The sequence below is a fragment of the Eptesicus fuscus genome, chromosome 20 (genome assembly GCF_027574615.1).
Source record: "Eptesicus fuscus isolate TK198812 chromosome 20, DD_ASM_mEF_20220401, whole genome shotgun sequence".
In the NCBI taxonomy this organism is placed as follows: Eukaryota; Metazoa; Chordata; class Mammalia; order Chiroptera; family Vespertilionidae; genus Eptesicus; species Eptesicus fuscus.
This window is the reverse complement of record NC_072492.1, coordinates 25,407,483-25,432,131: the sequence shown is the minus strand read 5'-3', so window position 1 is coordinate 25,432,131 and position 24,649 is coordinate 25,407,483. Positions and strand designations below refer to the sequence as shown.

Here is a 24,649-nt window from a genome sequence, read left to right as displayed (position 1 = left end):
TTCAGATCTCTGTTCAGCTGCCTTCATGTTTCTCTAGAAAAACCAATGGCTGAATGGCCAACTGCACTCTATTTACATGCTCGCAGCACAGGGGATAAGTTAGTGTCCTCTCTTTCTCAGGAAGTGATCCTTTTAAAGCGGGGAGCTTCATATAAGGAAGCCTCCTGGGCACCTGGCAGGTGAGGCTGCGCCCTGGCTGCTCTGCAGGGTGAAGGGGCGGGGCCTGGCACAGGGGCCCCAGCCGCCCTGTGTTTGCTCCCCCTGGCGAGGCTGGCAGGGCCTGAGAGGGATTCATCAATTGTTTCAGCGCCCCCCCCACCCCCGCCCCGTTTTTTTTTTTTTTTTTTAATGTTATGGGTTTGGCAAAACCCCAGACATACTTTACCAAGTGCTTTTTCCCTTCATTTTTTAATCCCATGTGTATTCCAAATGCAATCCGTATGTTACTGATTCATTTACACTTAACTCATCAAAAATGCTGGTTGGGATGAATTAGTCGATGCCCAAGGAGATGTATGGTCCCCTTTTAAAGAAGATGTTAGGAACCTTTTCCCTGCTCCACCCCCGTTTGCTAAATGTAGTTCAAAGTGAATCAGCGCCCCCGCCAACCCCCTTCCCCCCCACAGCCAATTTTTAATAACATGAGAAAAGGCAATTCCAAGGAGCACTAAATTTGGGGAAATTCTTCATTCCACTCTCCCTCCTTTAAAAATCCTTGTGTATTTTAAGGGAAATCTAATCCATATGCCTCTGATTCATTTACACTTAAATCATTAAAATGTTGTTTTGAACAAGCCACTTTGGTGAACAGAAATGAGTCTGAGTCTTCTTTTATTATTATGTCTTCAAGTTCTTTTCTGCAAAACAGGAAGTCACATCGGGAAAGCTGAATACCCAAAAGTTTAAATTTGGCATGATCATTCTTAGGCCACCATGGTGTAGAGGAATCTATTTTTGGCTACTCTCGCATGAAACTCGGTGCAGGGCTCTGCTCGGATGGCAGATGCACGCTCCTAATTGCATGTAATCAGCTAAATTGCATCTGTGAATAAGTTACTTCCTTTAAGTAATTTGAACGGAGCGTGTGTGCGTGCATGAGGCTAAATCTTCTGGACCCTGCATATACCTGGGAAGATGGGACTGCAGGAGGAACTGCATGCTGAGAAATAGGAGCGGACCGGCATGAAATGGTTTATGTGTTTGCCACAATTAATGGGAAACACATGGAAGGTAGTCTTCTTCAACTAGTCCTGGTTAAAGACTAGTTAAGATCACTGGACCAGTGTCATCAAGCCCACTGACAAACGAGGAGCCAATTGTGACCATTTCCTTTATTTCTCTTCTCTGTGGTAATCGATGCCAGTGCACTTGGATTTTTAAAATCCTTTTCGTCTCTTCCCTGCATCTCATGGTAAAAGTTATTCTGGAAACACCTACTCCAACCTTTTCGTTGTACGGAGGCGAACGCAGAAGTTCAAGACTCATAGACAGATAGCAGGCTGACAGCTGTCTGGGGGAAGGGGACTGGGGTAGGTGGAGGGATTGAGAGAAACAGACCAAAAAGAGACAGAACTCACAGACATAGACAACAGTGTGGTGATTGCGGGGGGAGGGGGAGTTGGGAGAGGCTACAGGGGGTCTAAGTGGTGATGGGGAAAAATTAAATAGTAATTAAAAAAAAAAAGAGTTTGTGACAAAACTCCAACCAGAAAATTTGACTCCTGAAGTCAAACTGTACATGGGGTTTAACATGAGGACACGTGGTTGAATACTCACTCCACCATTCGCTGGCTGGCGATAGGCCTGTTACTTAGCCTTGCGGTGTCTCTGTGCGCTCACACTGGGGATAACAGTAGTACCCATGCTACAGAGCTGCTGTGACGAGAACATGACACTCCAGCTAGCAGGGTCTACACAGGAGGCACTCCACCAACCAGAGCCGAGCTGCTGGCTGTCCTCGGGGCAGAGGGATGTGCCTGCTATTTGCTGAATAAGGAGACCAGTGGGCGCTGCAGTCCCTCCTCTCTTCCATCCCTTTATTCCGAGTCCTGCCCAGTGGTGGACAGGCTCCACGCATGCCCAGCTCTGCGGGGAAACCACATGAGGCCAGCGCCTTCCCCACATGGGAGTCGGGACAAAACCCTCCCATCCTGTGGGAATGTGAAAGCAAAAGGGAGACAACTTAGAGGGGAAAATGGACCACTATAGTAATCATTTATGAATGTTGTTACTATTTTCACGCCTCCAGGCTAGTGTTGTCTTTAAAATATGTCTTTAAGGCATAGCAGGGCATGATTGTTTCTAGTTTGGACTTTGGGTGGTGAAAATTCCTAAAAGTTCACCTCTCAGGTAAAGCCATCTGAATCCCATTAGAACTGTGAGATGGCGATTCCACGGCAAATAAAAACACTGCATCATTTCAACAAAATCATCATGTGCGAGTGCACACAGAGGCAAGGGAAGAGTTAGTTTGGTGAGCCCTTTCCCGAGCTCGCCTCACGCTGGCTAAAGCTCTAAACTTCCAGAAGGGACCTTCACTAGCACCGTCTCAATCTGCTAGAGAAGCTGATGGCCGTGTGTGGCTTTTTTCCTATCTTAGGCGAGGAGTTGTAGTGAGGTTCCCAGGCCAGCATCTGAATAGGGGCAGGGCAAGCACTGACAAAGTGCTCTTGGAAGGAGGGCTGGTGAGGAGCAGGGAGAAGACAGGTGACATAGCCCGTGTGCTCCCCTTCTCCTCTCAGAGCCTCTCCTGGAGCTCCAAGTGCTGCCCGAGAAAGCCTATGGCGACCTGATTCCTAGGTCCAGGGTGACACATCCTTTCATATTAATTTCTTAAATTGTCCAAAGGAAATTGTGGCTATGCCTGTTTCCCTGGTGCCAAACATCTGCATGGAGGGTGGGGGGAGGAGTCCCCTGAATAGTCCCCGTGTCCTCATTTGCTTGTGGCCTGGAGGGTCGGCGGCTGTGAGTAAACTGGAAAGGTTTCTGAGGAGGCCATCCTGGGAGGCTGCGGGTCCACGGGGAGGGTTTTACACACTGTCGGAAAATGCTACCACCGTGTCATCTGGGTGTCTGCAGGCCCTGCGCCTCTGGGACTGACCCTCTTTTTCCAGAGTCATGAGCAAGAGAGAGACTGTTAATGTTTACGGGCCAGTGGATAAATCAGTCATGTAACACGCCGCATTAATGGGGCCCTGTTGTTTGCTGCTCCATTGGTAGCCAGAGGCAAGCAAGAGATGAATCTTGAAGGTCCTTATGGGCTCCAGACTCCAAGGGTCTCTGACCATTACCATAGCCTTCTAGTGCCAGCGATGCTTAGTGAAGAAGTGACTTCTCTGCCCCACGACTACTGCATCATCATCATCATCATCATCATCATCATCATCATCATCACCATCATCACCACCACCACTACCATCCACATAAAGCTATGGCGTTCTTACTATATCCAGGCACCAAACCAAGGGCATTAAGTTATCATTTCATTATCTATATATATATAAAAGGCTAATATGCTAAGTGTCCCTCCTACCATCCGACTGGTCGCTATGAAATGCACTGACTACCAGAGGGCAGATGCTCAATGCAGGAGCTGCCGAGCTACTGTGATTTGGCAGCAGCGGTTCTCAGGTGACGCACCCTGAAGCTAGAGAGGAGGGAGCCCAATTTCTTGTGGGGCCGCGTGATTCCACCTTCGGCCGTGGGTTATGTTGTTGCTGGGGCACTGTCGGCCATGAATCTGGTTTACTGCACACTTGCATTTGCATTCCACACCCTGTACGACAGCAACTTTGCAGAGTGCCCTCTCGCACTCCTGGACCCCTTGAGGGATGTCAGAGAGCTGGTTTAGGCCTGATCCCCACATGCCAAGCCAAGGGACCCCACCTGCCGGAGGGACCCTGGGAGGTTGGCTCCAGGGCGTGTCAAGTGAAGAAGTGACTTCTCTGCCCCACGACTACCACGGGAGGTACCACGGGAGGTTGGCTCCAGGGCGTGTCAAGCCCATCTTGCCCAGTCCCACCCTGCCAGCCACCTTCTAATTAATTTCCTTTCAATGTGCACCAGGTCACTAGTTGTACAATAACTCTTTGAAGTCAGTACCATCACAATCTCAGAGAGAGGGAGAAAGAGAGAGACAGAGAGAGAAACATCAATTTGGTGTTTCACCCATCCATTCACTCACTGGTTGACTCTCGAATGTGTCCTGACTGGGGATCAAACCCACAACCTTGGCACATTGACACAACACTCTAACCAACTGAGCTACCTGGCCAGGGCTCTGGAATTTTCCATTAAATATTTTAGAACCACAGTTGCCTGCAGGTAACAAATCATGGAGAGTGAAACTGCAGATAAGGTTTTATTCTTTGTACGTTCTATGGGTTTGGATAAAAGACACTATAAGATCATACAGAATATTTTCACTCCTCTAAAAAATCCTCCTTGCTTCAGCTACTCATCCCTTCTTCCCTCCCAACTCCTCGCAATCACTGATCTCTTGATGATCTCCATAGTTTCGTCTTTTTCAGCCTGTCATATAGTTGGGATCACACAGTATGTATCCTTTTCAGGTTCTAGACTGTTTTTATCTGATGCCCATCATGATTTTGTTTCCATTCCCACTCGGCTGTTGAGAAGTACAGCATTGCGTGGTGACCCATTTTTAGCAACCATGTGGAACCTGAGAGGTGCATTTAGTTAGGTTACTAAAGCAACCTCTTGTTTCCCCTAATTTTTCTCACCTCCTCTTTCTCACTCCAGATGGTCTCAGTCATTATTTTTATCTTACTATACTGCATGTATTTCAAATTCATAAAAAAAAACAAACACCTTTGAAAAAACGGGAGGAAAGTAAACATGCAAATAAGCACAGGCAGCTGGCCTGGGAATACAGTTAAAGAATTCCTTTGCAGATGTACTGCCCTCATTTTTCTTCAGTGAAACAGCATAATAACAAGAGTCCCAGTCTTGGTCGCATCAATGCTTAGCTGCGTAACTTTAGGGAAGCTGCTTTATCTCACAGGCCTTCGGTTTCTCTGTCCGGGAAGAAGTGAATATATAAAGGAGTTCGCATTCTCTCAGCATCTATCAGCAACCCATAGACGCTCAATGCCAGATGGAAGCCAGCTTGGGAGCCTGTGTTCTGTGCCTATGCCACAGAGTGTGCAATTCACAATGAAACACCTGACAGCTAATTGCCTTGAGCCAACTTGGTACCTTCCTATTCCCCCAAGGAGTCAACTTGGCAATTCCCCCAATCTCATGGGAGTTTCTGAAATTCATTCTCAATATCCCAAAGAGTGGGCATGTATAAGCATGCAATGTATATTTGTTGAGTAAACAAATGAAAGGATGAATCCAAATTTTGGATATTTTTCCTTTTAAATACACTTTATTTATCAAAACAGCATCTATATGCATAAACATTGCTATATATCTACAAGAGTTACTACTGATTCAGTATACCAATAATTCTTGAAGTCCATAGGGATCCCCAGTCTTCTTGCTATAGCATCTACCTCTAACTCCCCAATCCCAGAACTAGTGAAATACTTCTAAATATTTATGATGGTACTTCGGAAGTAATATTTCTAGTTATTTTTTATTAGCACCTAAACACCTATCTATTCATGCTATGAAAATTAAATTGTTGGGAAAATTTTATGGTGTAAATAATTCTGTTACTTTTATTGATAGCAATTTATTGGTAAATATTTTTGTTTGTTTCTAAGGGAATGCTTCAGATCTTTTCAGATCTTTAAAGGGGCTCATAAATCAATACAAAGCTACAGACCACTGATTAGAGACAGATTTAGCTTCTCAATAGGACTTCTTGGCATTCATTTCAATAAGCTATTCTCACCCTTTGCTCCCTTTTTTCTATGTTTAGTTTCTTTCTTCTTCTTTTTTTAATCCTCACCTGAGGATATTTTTTTCCATTGAATTTCAGGGAGAGTGCAAGGGAGAGGGAGAGACATTGAGAGAGAAACATCGATGTGAGAGATATATATTGATTGGTTGCCTCCTACATGCACGCTGACCAGGGCCAGGGATCGGGCCTGCAACGGAGGTGCATGTCCTTGACCGAATCAAACCTGAATCCTCGATCCTTCCGTCGGTGGGCCATGCTGTCACCACTGAGTCAAACTGGATAGGGCTATTTTTAGTTTATTAATGTTCATGTTCCAGGAATCTTTTGTAGAGACCCACAAGATCTCTTCCTACAGAAGTTAAGAGTACCGGTTACTTTTTTTAAAATTTTAATTATGATAGAACATGTTAGCTTTCAAGCTTAAAACAAATGAGGTCAAGTGGCTGACGTTTAGCATCAAAATAATAAGTGGAAATGAAAACTGCAGTTCTGACATGGACGTCTAATCTGAAAATGGGGACATTGGAGAGAAACCGTTAGGGCAGCAAGAGATTTACATCCTCTGCTAATTGCACAACGAAAGTCTTCGTTGATATCAATGCAAGGAAGTCAAATGTTAGCCTAACTATAATGAAAACTGCCCTAGGAACAGAGCCTTCAATTTTTAAAAACCACCTACATACACTTCCATAGAATTTCATTTATTGCACTGCACTCCCTGAGTAACGGATCACGCTTTTAGGAGCTCCTCTTATAAGCTACAGTTGAAACATTATTTCACACCATTGGAAAGCAATGCAAAGCTCCCTTATGAAAGGAGACCAATTAATGAAATACTGAGTAAACAAATTTGGCTTTATTTGGAAAAAATGACTAATATTTTATTAATAAGACTATCTTTTCTTATACATAAGATTCTATATGGCTCTGGTAAGCAGCTCCATTTTATTTTGACAGAGATGTAGTATAAATACATTCACTAAATAAAATAATGTGTCAGGTTTAGTTTGCCTTCCAACTTTCCCAAATGAAAAAAATTGTTCATATTGCTCAAGAGTGATAAACTTTTAAGTGATAATCAAAGATGGCGATATTATTTTAAATACACGATCATACATAATTGTCTATTGTATTTAGAAGGGAAACCCTGGGCCGCATATCATATTTCCTAATCAACTGTTGGCTTGCCGAAGCCAAATAACTTAACTCTTGAGGGCCCGCTTTCCCCTTTCACTTGAGGAGAGCTGTAACATGATGCATGGCCCAGTTTGTGGGCCTACTCCATCCAGATGCTTTAAGAAGAAAATGCACTGTGGGCAGAACTGGTATTGAGCAACTGTTTCTGAATAATAATACCAAGCTCTCTAGATTAATGACATAAAGATTTATATTTCTGGACAGAAACATGTCAAATTAAAGAATGATGAATTATGCCTGGGCTGCGTGGCTCAGTGGTTAAGCATTGACCTATGAACCAGGAAGTCATGGTTTGATTCCTGGTAAGGGCACATGCCCGGGTTGTGGGCTCGATACCCAGTGTGGGGCATGCAGGAGGCAGCTGATCAATGATTCTCTCTCATTGATGTTTCTATCTCTCTCTCCATCTCCCTTCCTCTCTGAATTCATTTAAAAAAAGAATGAATTCTTGGCAAGCATGCTCTCACTTTCGCTTACTGTGCCCACAGCACACATTACTCATTCATTCTGCCATTCTGTTTCATGAGCTGCCACTTGACTTGATGAGTTTTTGAGCTACAGTTTCAATAGATTGTAGGTCACATGTAAGATGAAACGCATTCACCATGCATTGTGAAGCAAGCAAAATCTAGCAAGAGAGTTCTGTGGGATGTTGTAAGTAGGTATGTCTCAACAACGCCTGGATTTTAAGTGAAGGGTAAAACTAGAGTTTTTGAATCCTACATTTTCAAAGGAAATAGAGAATGAAGAAGTCCTGGGTTATGTTGTCTTTTCTGCTCCAGTTTTATGAGTAAATGGGCCTTTTGTTCCTATGGAGATGCTGGGGGCGGTGAGGCAGGGGGGGGGGGGGGGGAGCCAAGCAAGTGGGGCTCCGATGTCCTAACCCGTGTTTCAATCTCCGTATAAATATATACAGTAAACTATTTCACAGAATTTCCTTCCCTAGAAAAATGCTAACATGGTGTAAGCAGAAAATCCAGAAGCACTGGAAGCAGCCCCGGTGATTAATCTCAATAAGGGCTGTGGGACTATTGGCTTCCTTATGGAAAAAGCCAAACTCCTCATTTATCTCCATGTACGGAGCCAACAGACTCAGCTCTTAGTGAACAACCCACATTCCCCACCTCCCCTCTTATCCACCAGGGCCCTCGTGGGTCCCGCTCTGGAATCTCTGTCCTATCCCAGTGTCTATTTGTCTATCCCTGTGATCATGCATACTGTCCTACTGACTGCAACTATATAAGCCTATCTGTTCATGGCAGGTTCGTCCAACCTTTGTCCTCTTCAGAATGGCCGGGGCTATTTGGGGGCTTTGTGCTTCCATACGAACTTTAGAATCAGCTTGTCAAGTTCTGTTATGAATCCTGTTGGTATTTGGATTGGATTTCCTTTGAATGTACAGATTAGGAGGTAATTTACATTTTTATAATGTTGAGACTTCCTGTGCATGAACATGATATACCTGGCCACTCATCACATCTACTCCTATGTCTTTCAAAAATCTTGCCTTGTGAAAATCTCAAACGTTAGGATGATCTTAGCTACAGGTGAATTATTTGCTTGATGATACTCTGCACTGCTCTAGCCAGACTGTATGTGACTTGGGAATTTTCAGTTCCGTTCCATGCTGTTCCCACCTGGAGGTGCTCTCCTCGCTGTCTCCCCAACGGGATGAAGTCCCAAGGTCCACAGTGTTAACCTGCTTGGGGCTCTCTTTCTCACTCTCTTACTCATCTTTCCTGTGATCACATCCTTATAAACCATGTGTACTTTCATCCTTGCCTCAGGGTCTGCTTCTGGAAAATCCTTGACTAGTATTAAGTCTGCTCCCATGCCAAATGTAATAAAATCTAATTCTCAGAACCTGAAAGCAAAAACAAAACGAACAAAAAAACTCCTTCCGCTTTAAGTTCCAGGTGGGGTCATTTGGGGGAAGAGCGTGGGCTTTGGGGCCTGATAGATACTTGAAATCTAGCTTCCCAAGCTTTTCACTGTATGGCCCCTATACACCTCTGTCTTTCCCCTACATGAAAACAGTAATTTAAACCGCATAACATTGTTCTGATCACTAAATGATGTGCTAAGTCTTGCATTCATTCCACAGATATCTATTTTTCCAGGCATAACTCATGTAAGGGACATAATTAAGTAACTGGCACCAACCGGTGTATGATAAATGGAAACTATGGTTAATTGTGGTACCAGGATGAATGAGAGGCAGAACAAATCTTGGCGACCTCAGGACAAACAGTGACCTTTGGTAGTAGAGACATGCATCTGTCACAGGTGTACAACTGGGCTCTTCATGCTCTGTGTCTTGGGGTGCACCTTTGAAGGCAGACAGATCTGGGTTCAAATACCCTGTGTATCAGCTGAGTGACCTTGTAAACTTCCCTGGGGATATCTGTGCAACGGGGATCATGATGCCTAAAGGACTGGTGAGGAGCCAACGAGACGATGGACATGCAGGCCAGGCCTTCAGCAATGTTCCTTTAAAAATCTTCCTTCCTGAGGAGCTCCTGGTTGCTGCCTACTGAGTACATGGTATCACTTTCCCCTGACAAGACAACATGTCCCATCCAAGGGTATTTAGAAAAGTCTGATCGGTAGACACCATTCTGTCCAATTCTCCAGAATTCACAGAATACTGCTTTTTACACATTTAATTTAGGATCTTGCTATCCATCGTCTAGGAAAATTTCCAGAATGTAGCTTTAGAGAAAAACCTACTGAGGCCAAGTTTGAAAGCTGGGGGATGGGTCAATTTTTTCAGTCTTAAGCAATCTTAAGAAGACAACTGGCCCTAGCCGGTTTGGCTTAGTGCAGTGGTCGGCAAACTCATTAGTCAACAGAGCCAAATATCAACAGTACAACGACTGAAATTTCTTTGGAGAGCCAAATTTTTTAAACTTAAACTTCTTTTAATGCCACTTCTTCAAAATAGACTCTCCCAGGACATGGTATTTTGTGGAAGAGCCACACTCAAGGGGCCAAAGAGCCTCATGTGGCTCACGAGCCGCCGTTTGCCGACCACAGGCTTAGTGGAGAGAGCGTTAGCCTGCAGACGGAAGGTTTCCGGGTTTGATTCCGGTCAAGGGCACATGCCTGGGTTGCGGGCTTGATCCCTGTTGGGGGGCATGCAGGAGGCAGCCAATCAATGATTCTCTCTCATCATTGAGGTTTTTTTCTCTCTCTCTTCCTCTCCCTTCCTCTCTGAAATCAATTAAAAAAAAAAAAGAAGAAGAAGAAGAAGAAGAAGAAGAAGACAACTGCCTGGCCGGCATGGCTCAGTGGATGAGCATTGACCTATGAACCAGGAGGTCAGGGTTTGATTCCTGGTCAGGGCACATGCCCAGGTTGCAGGCTCAATTCCCCAGTAGGGGGCGTGCAGGAGGCAGCTGATCAATGATTCTCATCATTGATGTCTCTCTCTCTCTCTCTCTCTCTCTCTGAACTCAATACAAAATATATTTTTTAAAAAAGAAAAAGATAATTAAGTGTGGAAGAAAGAAGATGGGTTTTAGAGTCAGATGGCCTTGATTTTAATTTCAGTTCTGTCATTTTCTAGTTAGATGTGATCTTGGGCAGAATGCTTAATAACTGACCTTCGGTTGTTTGGTGTGTTTTTTTTTTTCCAGTAAAATGCTGAAACAATCTCCTTTTGCAGTATTAGTAAGATTAAATCGGGTAATTCGGAAAACACATGTGTATAAAATGTCCAGTTTAGTGCCTAGCACATAGTCAATATTCAATGACAGTAAATGGTAATAACTGCTATTATGCAGCTAGTGTATAACTTGGAAATACTTACTTTAGCCTTTCCTTACCTAAGGCTTACTAGTCTAAGGTATGGAATATCTGTGGGAAATCTGTCTTCTAATACTGTGGTGCTCAACTTTTAGAAGTTTAATGTTCAAACAACCTGCATTTTTATATATTTTATTTATCTACTAGAAGCCCGGTGCATGAAGCCCGGGGGAGGGTCACTCAGCCCAGCCTGCACCCTCTCATAGTAGTAGAACATCCCCCAAGGGGTTCTTGGGGCTGCCTCAGCAGCGGCCGGCCAGAGAGGCTCCCACCACTGTCGCTGCGCTCGCCAGCTGTGAGCTGGGCTTCTGGCTGAGTGGTGCTCCCCCTGTGGGAGCACACTGAGTTGAGCATCTGCCCCCTGGTGGTCAGTGCGCATCAGAGCAACTGGTCATTCCCCTGTTCGGTCGATTTGCATATTAGCCTTTTATTATATAGGACTAAAATCCATAAACTTCCTTTCCCGTACCAAATTCAGACTTGTAGCAGAGAGCCACATCAGTTTGTTTTTTTTAATATCGTGCTGCTTGCCCATGGGTTTCAGCAGCAGTGACCGGAGCAGCTTACTGTATTTTCTCTCCACATTTTATAAATATGAACAGAAAGTGGAAAAAAATATATGGTACTAGTGATAAGCACAGATTTAAGAAGGAAATCATTCTACACGCTGAAAGCAGCAGGTCTTTAACCTTGGCTTGGCGTTCTATTGACTTAAGCTGGTTAACTACGGTGAAAACGAAACAGGACTCTGGAATGAGTAATTGACACTTGGCGCTTGGGCCTTAAAGGCAAGGGACACCGGGGGCTTTTATAATATTCTTTAAATTCTAGAAATGAAAGCTCCCTTATAATATGTATGACTACCGCTCAATATTCACATGTTAGGCTTTCATATCACTTTTAGCGATGTACTGTATTTACCAATAAGAAACTGCCTATGTTTCGCAAAAGCCTAATTGAGAATGGGAAGTTTCTTGGTTTTGTTATGGGATTATAACAACTCCCGTGGTAACACGGATCACATCAGCTAAGTCAAAGTTCTGATGGCCAATTTCCCATTTTGATTCATAAAATCTGTAGCATTTATCATTAATTGTTTATGTAGTAGACTAAGTTATTCAAAGCATGAGTTCCATGGGGGGCGGGGGTAGGGAAGGGGGTGCAGCAGGGTGGTGGGGAAGGAGAGACTACAAAAGGAGTTTGTGTGTAAAGAAATAATCAGAAAATATTGGAAACCAAATGGGCACAGCACAGCAACAAACCTAGCTGGGCAACTTTGTAAATCGAGCCGCCGCTATTAACTTGAGCTACAGAGATGGGTCAGGGCTGACTGGTGCAGTTCTGTCTCTGTAGGAATTTGATCTCTTTGAGATGAAAGGTCTGAGTTCAGGCTTCACTGCGGCCTGTGCCCAGGATGCTCCTGTGAATGAAGTAGGTTTGCTCCGAACACACTGATTAGGAAGCAGAGCCCGGTCTGGGTAGCCTATACCCCAAGTTATGTTTCCTATATAGTTAGGCCTCACCTTGCAGGTACTGCTGACTCCCCCACCTCCTTTGGTTAGAGGTGGTGGTGGGGAATACAGAAAGGAGCAGCACTGATTTCAGATGCCTCTTTTCGGATCAATAATGTATTCTTCCTCAGAGTGATGCTATCCTGACAGGCAGGACCATTTTAACCCGACTCAGGGGCAGAGGCCCATCTGCTTTTTTCCCTCTCTGACCTTTAGTGGGTTGATGCTGCCTGTCTTTTCTTTTAATAAATTGCAACACAGCTCTTCTATTAAAAGAATCCATTAAGCATGACTTAGCGCTGTAGCAAAACGACAAAAAGCAGTTAACTGGCACAGCTCTTGCAGGTTTGTGTGAAAATTTTAGCATAAAAGGGGGATTCTCCAGTTTCCTGAGAGGCACTTTCCTCGTGATACTGCCTCTCCACCCCCACTTCTATTTAGTCTTCATTTTAATGACATCATTAAAAGGGACTTGGATGTCTTCTCCTTTAAAACAGTGTAAATAAAATGATTTATTTTGGTAACAGATAAAACAGTAGTACTTGAAGTGTTTGCCATCAGCTTTAAAATGTTACTGACAAAATTTAAGAATCACAGGGAGTCATAGTCTACACGAGATATAGGTTTCCAAGATGACATGTAAAATGTACCAACTGTCAAAGTTACCAGTGCAAATTGGTTACACACTATGGGATCATCTTATAATAAGTCCAGAACAGCCATGGTGGCAGAAAAGATCAAGGTGATCACCACGTAGCGCAGTTATTTTGTGTTTAGGTGCCATGGTGTTGGAAAAACAAGAGCATCTTTAACTCCTGGGATCACTCCAGGCTGTGAGACCTTCACCCATGAGAGTCATAAAGAGGGTGAAATGAATGCCTGAGGGACCAGTAGCTCGGGCCTCCCAGTGACCCTGGGGCCTGGCAAAGGATGACTGACTGGGAAGGTGGCCACCATTGCCATTGCTCACACAGTGTAACCGTTGATTTTATTTTGCATTTTGCTGAATATTGTACCGTTAAATTTACAGATTGCAAAAACAATGAACCATGGACTATTAGAATTTAAAAACAAATGTGATTTTTTTTTTTTCTGGAGCCAAACCCAGCAAATTTCAAGAGGCTACAGACAAGTAAATAATCAGCAAATGTTTGGTAATTCAGAGATTTGGGAATCCTAGGGAGCTTGATCTCTTTACCCTCTACTCCTTGCTGGTACTCCTTAAAAAAAAGTTTTTATTGCCTTTTTTTTTAGAGAGAGAGGAAGGGAGAGGGATAGCGATAAATACCAATGAGAGAGAAACATCAGCTGCCTCCTGCACGCCCCCTATTGGGGATCGAGCCCGAAACCTGGCCATGTGCCCTGACTAGGAATCAAACCTGTGACCTCTTGGTTCATGGACTGATGCTCAACCATTGAGCAACACTGACTGGGCCCTGCTAGACTCTTGTTAGAACCATGGTCCTAGCAATTTTACTGAGGTTCCCTGGATCCAGCGATGTTCAGCCCTTCCCTGATGGCTGCATGCAGTTTGCCTGCATTTATGAAATGACTCAGCATCTAATTCCATGTATAAAGATCCAAGAAACATAACGATGAGTGGTAGTATCATTCACTCATTCAGCTTTCTCAGGACCCCAGGAGGTGGGACCCTAAATGCAAAGGCCTGGGAACTGTCATAGTGCAATCACATTGAGTCACGGAGAGAGATTACTCTGGGCAGGAGACTTTGGGTAGGAGGCTGAGAAATCCTGAGAAAGATACCAACCCGGGAAAAATGACTGAAGGCGGTCTCTCCTCATTTGGGGGCAGATGTTGCGGAAAAAGGTATTTTCTTAGTTATTCTCTATCTTCACCTTGTCGCCTCCACTGGGATATGAGCTCCTTAAGTGCACGGGTATTGCCTGTTTTTATTCAGGTATTGTATTTCCACCTAGCTTACCTCTCTCAGTGTCTGACCAATGGTACATGCTTGCTGCACATTTTAAAAGTATGTTGAAGGGTATAGGTTATGAGCAGAGAAAGAAAGGCAATCACATACACAGTAATTTAAGTTACCACTGCCTTCCTGCCACATTGTATGTGTGCCACTCAGAACCTCCCTCCAATCAGCATCTCCCTGCTTTCTTAGCTATCGCCCCACCTCATCTCTGATAGTCTAGGGTAGGGCTAAACTCTGCGGCCCATTGACTTCATCACAGTACAATGAAGTTTTATTGCAATGAAAATGTATTCAAAGGCACTGAATTACAGAACGTGATAGTTGTAGAGGTTCTCTGTTTTAATAATTTAAAAAAATAACATTCTTTAAATACCCCTGTATGCAACTAGAGGTTAAAACTGTAATTCCAGATTTAAGATGGATATGTCTGCATAATTTCACAAAATAAGCCCTTTGAACATTGGTTCTCATGGTGAGACGGTGGCTCACAACCATCTTAATCTCTTAGTCAGTCTATCTACCTGAGAACCTCTTGTAGCTGTGGAGTTTTAGTAAGCTGGTCCCATATTTCTGGCTTCCAAATCACACCATACCTACTAATCTTTATTCAACTATAACCTTGGCCTCAGATCAAGATGTGCTCCTATTTTGCCACTGTTATGGTCCTTCTCTCAGCATCAGATCCTCTAATTTACTGTCTTTGGGTGGTTGAGTACCCAATGGTGACATTAACTCACTGTGACCCCTTCTTATTGATTTGGATTTTGTTATTGACCCTCAGCCTCTTCATTCGAGCTTTGCTTCTTATATGCCTCCTCTGGCTGAGAAGTTGACATCATGCACTGAAGATGCATTCATGTCCTACCCTTGCTCACTGACCTCCTAGCTATGCATCTTTGATATCTTGTCAATCGCTTGGATTCTGGAAGATGGTCATTTGAATCTGTTCCATCTGATGCTGACGTGACAGCATTTAGGGGGGAAAAGATGCAATGGAAAAGGTTCAACTGGTTACCATCCACCAAAATTGGATTAGGTCTGGTTATAAAATTCTCAAGGTGAGTTCATAATGATTATCAGTGACATTAGCACTTTCCATTGTTTGGCTTCCTTTGTTCAACATTCTTTTAAGATTTATTCGTGTGGTTGCAGGTAGTTGTAGACTCCACATTCTCATGGCTGTCTACTATTTCACTGTGTATATACCACATGCATTTCTGTTTGGATGTCTACATCAGAATAGAATTGCTAGGTTGTAGGGTATCCATATGTTCATTTTTTAGGAGATAATGCCCGTTTTCCGAAGTGACTGCACCACATGTCTCATCTACCAGCAAGGTATGAGAATGCAATGGTGCTACACCCTCACTAGCACGTGCATTTTCTGTCTCTTGCTCTAGCCATTTGGTGGGTGTCATTTCATTATCTTTTATTTTGATCCAAATATCTGGAGTATATGATATAAATTCCTTGGAGGTACTTTAAACTGGTATCTCTTCATGATCTGGGCAGTTAGCTTTTACAGTGTCTTTTAAGTAGCATTGAGTCTCTCTCCGTCTACTTCTCTCCTTTTAAAAGACAAGATGCTTCATAAATCAGGAATAAAGTTACTTGAGCCACTTTATAGTTACTTTATTTCAGCCTTAAAATTAACATAAAGACACAATAACCTGGTGCTCCTTATTTAAATTAACTCTAAGATAGTAAATGGTCTTATTCTAAACCCTACTCTAACTTGGAGACTTTAAAGATCTCATTGTACCAACAAATTGTCCTATAACTTCTATAATGGCCATTGATGAAAAGCAGTAATAGCTGACCTCAAAGCTACCTCTTTGTGTGTTTTGGTGCCTGGAAACCCACTTTAACCCACTGGGGGATGATCAGCAATCCCTGCCTGTATGTGTGAAATCATGGACATCAGTAAGAGAAACATAGGCTCTACATTCACTGTCTTCATGCGTCTCTCAGAACTGGGAAAACATGATCAATCCACATGTAAAAATTAGAGAAAAATAAAAATGAGTATGTGATCAATCGTTAAATAGATGCTCTAATTATAATTGCTAGAGTCGTTGATAATATTTTATTAAGCTGTATTATAAATTTTTGTTTGTTTCCACACTAGACATAAGGCCCATGAAGACAGAGACCACTCCCATCTCCTTGATGACGGTACTCTCAGTGCTAGTATAGGGCCTGATAGTGTAGTGCTCAAAAATATTGATTTATGAGATCGAATGACAGGAAGATAAAATATGAGTTAGAATATGTAGCTAGGGAATAATGTTAAGATTTAAGTAAGCACAAAAGAGAAGAAGGGTTTTCTGGCTGAGAGCATGTACCTTTACATTCGTGTTTCCTTTTGTTGCTATAATCCTTTGTGTGTTTTTAATTCACATAATTATCTCAATTAATTCCCCCAGAAGACCATATAAGTTTATGGGACTCAATGAAATTAATCAAGTATTCAAAAGATCTAACCTTGTTCCCAAATAAAATCATTAACTCTAGAGACTGCAAATAGAACTTTAAAAACAAAGGTAAGTGGAGAGGTGAACCCTCCAGGGGAGCTTCCGTCTGGAATCGGGACAAGGAAGGGCAAGGATCAGAGAGGGAGAGGAGTTCAGCACCCGTGGTTTACTGGGAATTACAAATGCTTGACATCAGGTGGGAATCTGAAGCTGGGCTCCCTGCTTGAACCCAGGAGGGAACCTGAGTCTTCTTAGCTTGTCAAAGGAGAAACAAAGAGGTTGTGTTGCCTATTGCTTGGGACTACAGTTATGGCCTAGGGAGAACACACACTCAGCTTGTAAACAGTAACTAAGCCCAACATCACTGCTTGGGGGCTTGGATCTTGGCTATTCCTGATATCACCACGGAGCAGGAGCATAAGCCCCTATTAAAGGTTTGGTTGGACTGGGAGTCCTAGGCGGGGTGGCGGGCTGAGTAGAAGCACCACCAGAATCTTTAGATAAGGAGGAGAGAAGAGAGTGGTATGGAAGGAGGGAGAGAAAAAGAGGAAAGTCTCAAAAGAAGTAAATATACATTAAATGTTCAAAGTACAAGGACACTTAATACTAGGTAAATGTAAAGAGGAATATAATAAACAAAAAAAAGAGAAAACTATAGTTCATTCTCATAACTGAACATAAAAAATTTAAATAGAATGGGTACAGATTGTATTACCAATGTATTTTCAAAGACCACTAGGAATACAATGATGGTCCAACACAGAAAATCTATGAGTATAATCTATCACACAAATAGATTAAAGGAATGAAACTAGACTATTATCTCAATAGATGCAGAATACCTGATACATTTCAACACACAATCTTGATTTTTAAAAAGATCTGTTAGCACCTATTGTATCTGCAAGGTGGAAATACCATGTAAAGGTACTGCACATCCCTTCCTACTCCCATGTCCAATGATGTCATGTTGGTTACTGGAAACTGGCCATGACAGGAGTATTTACACCAAATAAATCAATAAATACTACAAATCAAGGCTTGATTTAATGTCTTGTTGGTTGTTTAGAATGTAACAAAGGATGTAGAAAATAGTAATGATGCATATTAAGCAAAAAGGAGTGTTGTGTCTATAGAGTGACTAGCATAGACACTCGAGGAAGTGTTCCATAGAATTAAACACTGTTACCCAACTTCACAAAGAAGTCGTTCAAATTACAGATGAGCAAGTGGAGCTGTAACATGCATCTTGGTTGTTTCACTTTGTCCTACTCATTAAGATAAATAAAAATATCCACCACATCTCTGAGTAAACTACACTTACTCATCCGCTGCAGCCGTAGGTTGGTTACAGATACAGGAGTTCAGTAAAATTCAAGGAAAGCATTTTGTGAGAATCAGTCGGCCAAATGGAATTCTTATTAATTACATATTTTATTATTATTTTATTATTTGTAAGTTGTATGCCACACAGCCATTAATCAATAAACTTTATAAGTATATTATGTATGTAATTATTTTTCCAGAAGAAGCCTGGAATGGGCCACATTGAAATTACATAGGAAATGAAACTGTTGGAGACAGAAAATAGTAGTCTAGTAATTTATTAATCCTGGAGAACTGGGCATTGCTAGGAGAGAAGAGGTAAATGAGGAAAAAAGCAACACAAACGAGGATTTTTTTAATAGAGAGCAGTGGCAGGAGAGAGGCAAGTTTTTTGTGCCGTTACCAGGAGGGATATGGGTAAAGAAATCTTTGTATATTTTGCTGTGAAATGTACTATAATTCCCCTTTGAGGGACTTTAGTAAAAATTTACATTGTTTTCATCTGTTTAGATGTTTGTGTTTCTTTCGAATAAATACCTAAACTTAGCTAGACCATGAAGCCGTTGAATTATGTTTTGATTACACAAGGTAATTTGATAATGAAATTATGTGACATTAATCTGGGTTCACTGTAAACAAATGATGCCAAACTCACCTTATGGTAGTCACACCAATATGCCTTGAGAATAACAACAAAAGCAACAATAATACAACTGTTACTACGATTAAATATTGTTTTTATATTATTGGTAACCATTCTGTATTGGTTTTATGGATTAATGAACTTAATAACAACACCCTTATGAGGCAGACAGACATAATATATCTTCATCTTACACATCAGAAAGCAGACCCTGGGAAGTGGAGTAACTTGCTCCAAAGCACATAGCTAGCAAAGTCTAGTACGATCAGAAGCCAGGCACTCAAGCTCCGAAGGTGGCCCTGTTAGCGTGTTAACAGTGCTAAGCTACAAAATCACCAAGCAGTAGCAATACGGAAGTGGTCTTCATTTCTAAGAATTGATTTCACTGATATCACAGACATTACTCTAAAGATAGCTCTCTGTCAGGCGGTTGGAAAGCTGCCTGTATCTGATTTCGTTGTCTAATTCCATAAAAGCATTTATTGAGCATCTGGTTGTTCAACAGAATGTCGCAGACATTTCAGGAGAGACGGAGATGAATAAAACATGATTCCACCGCTGAGGAGCTTAAAATACAGATACTCACTGCTTTTTATCGCTCTTTTAAATGAAGTCAAGAGACAAATCAAATATGTCATAAAACTGGGGCAGGATTTAAAATAATTCAAATTCAAGAAAGCTCCTAACAGTTTTCACCAAGATTTTGTAACTAAGAAGCATCACAGGGACAAACACAAAGGTTTGCGTTACATTCAAAACCAAGTGCATAAATACACGACTGGAAAAAAAAAAATCTGCTTTTATGGCAGCTTTTATAGAACATATCTAGAGGTTTTAGGGTTAACCTCAGGACTAAAGCGCTACTAAAATCTGTGAGGTGCTCGCAGGTGATAGTGATAGAAATAACATGACCGGATGAGACGAGAGCTTTTTGTTCTGGGCGCTGTGATAGTCAGCCATCGTGGCAGTAGTCTCTGAGGTTCAGGCTGTGACATTAAGAGGGACATTGAAGACAGCGACTGGGACAAATGAAAAAGGACAACTCAACCAAGTCATAGGAAGAATGTCTGAGGGAACGGGGATGTTTAGCCTGGACAAGGAAGACTCAGAGAGTATAGGGAAGCAGATTCCAAAGGATTTGGAGGATTGTCATATCAACCTCGGAGCCACCTCAGCAGGCAAACCAACCAGGCCCCTGGAAGGCTATCTCAGGTTAGCTGGAGAACGCTTGCAGGTTGAGCTATAAACAAATGGACTTGGCTTCTCTGGGCTCCAGAAAGAGCTCCCAGAGAGGGTGTTGTGAGGAGGATGGCGCTGGGTGGGCTGTGGAACTGCCCCAGGTTGAAAGCATCTTTCAACATTCAATCCCATGACCTCCAAAGGCACAAACAATTCCCAAAAACTTTAAAACATGCGCACACAGGAAGAAGGTCATAGTTTCCCCAGTATGCAAACACTATCCAATTAACATGAGCAGTAATTATCTTTCTATTTCTCTTAGAGGCAAGTGGCATTTAGGTCATGAAAGGAGAAGAAATAAGTGGCCTGTGCAATTGCCTGGATGCCCAGAAAGCCACGAACTATGGGCCTGGGTGCAGGATTCCACTCCATGGAGAACAGGGGGCTGTGTTGATATAAAGAAGCGAACAGAGAAGAAATACAAGGTTGATGCTGGGTGCAACTTTAATCCTCACCTGAGGATATTTTCCTATTGATTTTTAGAGAGAGTGGAAGGAAGGGGGAGAGACAGAGAGGGAGAAAAACATCGGTGTGAAAGCGACACATGGATTGGTTGCCTCCTGCATGGACCCTAACCAGGGCTGGGGATCGAGCCTGCAACCGAGGTATGTGCCCTTGACTGGAATCAAACCCAAGACCCTTCAGTCCTGGGGCTGATGCTCTATCCACTGAGCCACACTGGCTAGGGCTGGATGCAACTTTAAGTCCTTCAGCACAATGCCCAGCAGTCATAAAATAAGCAAACACAGAGGCAAATCCTTTCCTGAGCTGATGACTAGAAACAGGACAAATGATTGTGGCCTAGATAAATGCTGCGTGGGAGCCCTGCCTCTGGAGGGTGGGCCACGGACCTTAGACTTCGCTGCAGAGAGCATTCGGCCTTGAGGAAGAGGAGGGAAATGCAGCCGGAATGAGCGCAAGAATTCTGGGATAGGGATCTCCAGGTAACTTACAGAAACCAACTTGATGTCATTGGCAAGCGGACCCCGAGAGGTGGAGTATTTAGAGAGCATCCCACCAAGGCCAGAGGCAGCCACGGGGCCAGTGGGAGCAGCTGGGATGGTTAGCCTGGACAAGGCTCTACCCTTGCTGACTGCGGGGGAAGAGGAAGGGACTGAGACCCAATCCAAGCAGAGCTCAGTGGAGAGTCAAGAAAGCTTCAAGGGAACAGACCTTGCCCAGCCGACCACAGCCCCGATGAAATCCCTACCACGCCACGCAATTTATTAACAATTGTTTCTGCCCCCCTAACCAACCAGCTTCCACTAGTCTCAGGCATTCTTTCTGACTTATTTCATTAACATTTCCTTCTTTTTCTGGAGTGGTCGGAGCCCCAGGGAATCTCTCTCTCCTCCCTCCTCCCTCCCCTCCCCCACCAGTGGGGCATTGAATGAGAGCCAGAGTGTTGTCTGCGTAAAGAGAAATTGCAAAACCACAAATTGCAGAAAATCGTTACTGCCAAAACTCGAAAGGAACACACAATATCACCAGGCCTCTTAAAAAGCAATTGCGCATTTTACGGGCCTCTGGATAATTCAGGTCCGTTTGGCAACTTTCTCACCCATACCACCCAGAAGACAATCCTCCTCCACCAGAGGCCATGGCCCCAAAGACTATGTGTGGTTGAAAAGAAACAAAAATATGTGGGTTCGAGTCTTTCCAGGGGCCCAACGTGGCCCAGTGCGGTTCTGTTTCCTTCTATGATGCAGCGTTAATGTTAAGGCCCAAAGTTTGCCCTCAGCGTCCCAGGGACTCCCACTAAAACAGCGGGAGCCTCCAGTAGTCTGATCAAAAACCCCTAAAAGATACAAAACATTGTCTGATGGGAACATCTTTCCGAAACGTCATCTGATGTGATCATCACAGCCACGCTTCGATGGAAGCAGGAACAGCGTTTTCCTTTCCCCTCCTCCCACCCGTAATAAAGATTCTTAGAAACTAAGGGGTTAGTAACATTCCCCCAAAGCATCCGGTTTCTCAGGGGTTGATCGGGGACTCAGACAGGAGCCTTCTGATTTAAAAAAAAAATATATAATATATATATATATAAATATATATATATATTTATTGATTTTTTACAGAGAGGAAGGGAGAGGGATAGAGTTAGAAACATCAATGAGATAGAAATATCGATCAGCTGCCTCCTGCACACCCCCCACTGGGGATGTGCCTGCAACCAAGGTACATGCCCTTGACCGGAATCGAACCTGGGACCTTTCAGTCTGCAGGCCGACACTCTATCCACTGAGCCAAACCGGTTTCGGCTGATTTTTGGTCCTGAGTTTCCTTCCGTCACCCGCCCTCTTTCTCTCTGGAGGTACATCTACATCTATTCCTTCCTGACTTGGCTAAGACTATCCTCCATCAGTGGCCTCGGGATTTTACGGGGCCCATACACTTTTCCAGGGCCTTTGCTTTGAAAGCTTCCTGCCATTCACCTAGATCAGGGCTCCTCTGAATGGGGTGCTGATGAGGTTGTTTCCATTTGCATTGGTTGTATAATGCAATCATCATTAGGAATAATGTCAGCCCCAGAAGGGGCTGATTCAGTCCGGTTGCCAAAACGAACCCAAGTCACAGTTGCCTGGTGATTTTAATGTGTTTCCATGACTCCACGGGTCAGACCAAGTTTCTACCGGTTGTGCAGAGATGATGAGAAAGAGGTATGTAGACTCATTTTGTCTGGATAGTATAAACTATCACATGTTCTTCTCCGAATATTTCCTAGTATAATAGGTCACCAACCACTTTGTATTTCCTGGAGAAAAAAAATGTGAAAATAAAGCAATCACAGATTCACCCCTCTAAGGTGAAATGGCTGGCCTTCTCCCCTCCCTACCCCTCAAATCCGGGACAATAAAGGTGCTTTCGACTGAAATTGTGACAGAGATCTTGAGGTAATTGTCATAAATGTGTTTCTAGTTGCGTGTTTGCATAGAATGATTTAAAATGCTGCTTTAAATTGCCATCCATCTAATGTTCACCATGAACATATAGCAACGATTTTTTAGTATTTAAAATTAAATCCTGAAAAAGCAGTAGTAAACCCACATAAGCAGAAACTGTGTGATGAAAGAGCTATGAAATAAACAAAGTAAACACATACATGTTCTCCTGAACAGCTTTCACATTCAAGAGAGAAAATACGGTCAAAGGTTAACACTTGTACAAATAAAATACTCATGATAGCGATGCTCATAAGTCTAACACGAATCCATCCACGTAAGCTGCTTAAAATATTCATAACATGCAGGAGTCTTGACAATGCTATACAGACCAAAGCAACATCATGCAGAGACCGACTTTCTAACATATCCCCGGGAATGCATAATACTTTGATGTAATATTCGAGTGGTTTAAGGGTGAATGTTTCTTGCGCTGATGTTTGAATATCTGTGTGTAGCACTGGGATCAATTTATGCTAGAGAGAATATAAACTTTATTTTTATTAAAAAGAGGCAAGAAACATTCTCAGACTCATTTCCATTTATTCCCAATCACTTAGACCAACCTCTAAAATACTCAAAACTCCCCGCTCAAACCCGGTGTAATTTTATTGGGTCTTTAGAATAGAGGGAATTTGGAATTTGGGTATGGACACTGGGAATGCCAAGAGTAAAGAAACATAATAGATTCATTCTAGAAAGAACACTGGTTTACAGAGCAGCCTCAATGCAATGCTCACCAGAAAGAATTATCAAGATAACCGCAATGCTATTCAACCTGAAACAGCCAGTGACGCAAGGAGCAGCTGGGCAGAGAGTAATAAATTCGTCAGCCATAGGAGAGAACCTGAATATTCAAATGTTTGCTGTCCCAGGGTCATAATGTCTAAAAGAATACTGCCTGATTTTTCCTCTGCACTTTATTTAAAAAATATTTTTAAATTATTTTTATTGATTTCAGAGAGGAAGGGAGAGGGAGGGAGAGATAGAAACATCAACAATGAGAGAAAAACATTGATTGGCTGCTTCCTGCTCACCCCCTACTAGGGATTGAGCCCACAGCTCAGGCATGTGCCCTTGACTGAAATCGAACCTGCAACCCTTCAGTCCATAGGCCAACACTCCATCCACTGAGCCAAACTGGCTAGGGCACCTCTGCACTTCTTACTAGCTTTTTAGATGCAATATAGTTGCAGGCCTGATCAAGTGCAATCTGCTTCTCAAACGGTTTATAAAATGCTCCACAGTGCTATACAAATCAATAGCGGGGGAAGGTTAGTTCCAATCGTGGCCGTGTTTGTGAAGCCGGACTTTAAAGGTAGAACGATGTGAGAGGGAGCCTTAATGATTAGGAGGTTTTCAGGATAATAGCAGAGACGTAGACATTGCAAGGAGGAAATGTACTCACATTTTGCTGCAGGTGAAGTGTCTGTCTTTAAAGGGTAGCCTCTGAAACAAAGAGAGAGAGAAAAGTGCATTACAAAACTGTACAGTAACCAAGTCAAAATGAAAAAGACAGTGAATTGCCCTTGAAGGTCCAGCCACTTACTGAGAAAAATGAGAAATCTAGAGATGAAAACATATTTATTGGGAAACTTCTTGGAGGTACAAGAAGCTTTAGCCCAGAGAGAAAACACGGGAGTAACGGTCGTACCTCATTTCATGCTCAGCTCCCCGCCCTGCACACCCTAGA

The 24,649-nt window shown here is 42.9% G+C and overlaps 1 protein-coding gene across 1 annotated transcript in view; it reads right to left on the bottom strand.

Moving 5' to 3' along the window:
• Nucleotides 1-24,376, bottom strand: part of ANKFN1 (ankyrin repeat and fibronectin type III domain containing 1) — a 221,931-nt gene extending 197,555 nt beyond the window's left edge. The window contains exon 1 of the mRNA XM_054709322.1: nucleotides 24,365-24,376. The gene's annotated coding sequence lies outside the window, so the exon portion shown is untranslated. The remainder of the gene's footprint in view (nucleotides 1-24,364) is intronic.
• Between the last annotated feature and the right edge of the window lie 273 nt (nucleotides 24,377-24,649).